Here is a 2717-nt window from a genome sequence, read left to right on the forward strand (position 1 = left end):
GGAGAGGCACAGTATCATCAACATATTAATATTTCTGCAGCCAAACTCATGAATATTCATGTAGCTTAGCATCAAGACTAAAAATAACCTCCCATCAGCAGAGGGCAAGGTTTATGACCGAGTCACAAATGAATCTTTCAGAGCCTTTGGATGCTGGGCCTAGAAACTAGAGGCTTGTGACCCTCTCAAGAGATGGTTTCTGCAGCCACCCATCCCTTTGTCAGAAAGCTGGAAGCTCAGAGGACCAAAGGGGCACGCAACACAGGGGGCACAGCTTCTAGACTGCTGTTTCACATTTCTCCTGCTTGTGCTGGCCTGGGCTTTTGTTAAGTCTTTTCTTCTCTCGTTGTCCGCAAGGGGTCTGATTCTGCATGAGCCCTAGTTTTTTTTTGTTTGTTTTTGTTTTTGACAAAAAATAAAAGAGGCAGTTGAGAGGAGAATGGGCTGCCTGTGGTTCAGTGCTCAGAAGGCTGAAGCAGGAGGGACATAGGGTCTCTAGGCTGGGCTACATGGAGAAACTCTGTCTTGAAAAACATGAAAGCAGTCAAGGGTACAAACCAACCAAACCCGGATAAAAACAAAGTTGATGGTTTTTAACAGCAATGAATGGAGTTGTCTAAAAGATAGTGGAAAGCTCTAATTTTCCAGGTGACATTTCTGGAAGTTCAGAACTAAATACACAGCCAAAGATAACGCTCCCGGAGGCTGGCAGCCTGAGCTAAATCACCGGACTCCCACGGTTCCCCTTTGCTCCCCGCATGGTTAGCAGCTCCTGGATAACTATGCTTGTCTCCGTGACAATGTTTCATTTTTGCTCTTTAAGGGCATCTCTAAGTAGATGCTGCCCAGTGTTTATGACAATTGGTCAACACGGGGTTCCTCTACACCCGCTTACACCACTCGCTCTCCTGAAGTCTTCTGTGAAAATTTAAGTTGGGATAGAACGCTGTCGAAGCAATGGCGAGCCCGTGGCCTTGACTAGTTTGGGGAGGTGCTTTCTTCTTTCACTACATGCTATTTACTTTGCATTTATAAATCAGTTACTGAATTCGGGAGACTGCTGCTGTTATCTACATTTGTAGACATACGGATTCCTTATATAAATCAGTTAGGGCCAGGTACCTTTCCGGGTTTTATCTTACTTATTATTTACTTTAAAATGTAACACTCAAATCATACATATTAATGGGTTTCGATATATTTTTTCTTACATGCAAACACTGACCAATTCCCCCTTTCCACCCTCTTCTCTCACCAAACTTCTAACAATCCCTACTCTGCTCTCAGACTAACTTCTTTTAGATAGCCTTCCACATGTGAGGAAAAACACACAGTATTTATCTCCCTGAGTCTATCTTATTTCATGTAACATGATCCCCTATAGAGTCATCCTTACTGCTGCAAATGATGGAATTTCATTCTTCTCTATGTATAACACACACACACACACCTTTAATTCCAGCATTTGGGAGTTAAAAGCAGATGTATTTCTGAGTCTGAGGACAGCCTGATTCACATAGTGATTTCTGGGCCAGCCAAGACTACATAGCAAGACCTTCCATTTCTCTTTCGGTTTTTTGAGACAGGGTTTCTTTGTGTAGCCCTGCCTTTCCTTTCTCTATGGATTAGGCTGGCCTCAAACTCAGAAAGCAGCCTGCCCCTGCCTTCCCAATGCTGGGACTAAAGGCCAGAGCCACCATGCCTGGCTGACCATGTCCCAAACAACAAATACACACCCGGATATGTAGGCACATGGACACACACTGAAAGAGGCTCTCAGAGAGATTATGTTGCCTGTCCACTGTCACACGGCTGGTGGGGTGGCCCTCAGCCCTCACTGTTGAGAAGCTCTCTTCTATCTGCTTCACTCCTTCGGTACCTCATATGGTAGGTGACATCTGCTGGCACCAAAGGGCAAACTCCTGTCCATCTTGGGAGTGCCTTGTTGTCTTCACTCTGCCTGTGGTCCCTCCTCTTCTGCCGCAGGGAGCTGCGTTTCCAGATGAGACTTTTCCTGCTGGATTTCACTGTGAGGCACTTGAAGAAGAGCAGACCATAGGAGAGGCAGAAGCCAGCATGACCCTGTTTCTGGGGATGTGACTGACTGAGGGTGACTGCAGATTTCAGCAGCACTTGTGTTTTCCGAGAGGCATCTCAGGAGACCAGGCTTCATGATCCCCGAAATCTCTGTGTGCCTCACCTTCTGCATAAGCCCTGTGACAATACCAGCTATGCGTCCCCAGATAAGGATGATGAACAGAATACACACAGTGGTCACCCAGCCACAGAGGGGAACACGGGTTGTGTCTGCACAGCACATTTCCCAATATCAGCACCATGGTCCTGGACAGCTCCAAGCCAGCTTAGACTCGGACGCTAAAATAGAACTAGAGAAGTGGATTTATTCAGGGAGAGCTGTGGAGGAGAAAGGAGAGGGAAGCAGAAGTTGGTAGATAGAGCTTCAGATGACAACTTGTGTCTAACACTTGTGAGAGAAAAGGAGCAGAGACCCATGTCGGGAAAGCCTCAGGCCTCTGAATGGTTACCCCTCCACGGTGTGTGTGTGTGTGTGTGTGTGTGTTTTGGGGTGCCTATGGCTCCACTGGTATCTGTCTTAACTGAGATAACAGGGAGACGCTGAGAAAACGCTGTCCTGCAGAGGGGCTTTGTACAAGGTCAGAAGCTCTGGTTCCAACATTGCTTTTATGGTCAGTGAC

This window comes from Meriones unguiculatus, chromosome 6 (assembly GCF_030254825.1).
Source record: "Meriones unguiculatus strain TT.TT164.6M chromosome 6, Bangor_MerUng_6.1, whole genome shotgun sequence".
In the NCBI taxonomy this organism is placed as follows: Eukaryota; Metazoa; Chordata; class Mammalia; order Rodentia; family Muridae; genus Meriones; species Meriones unguiculatus.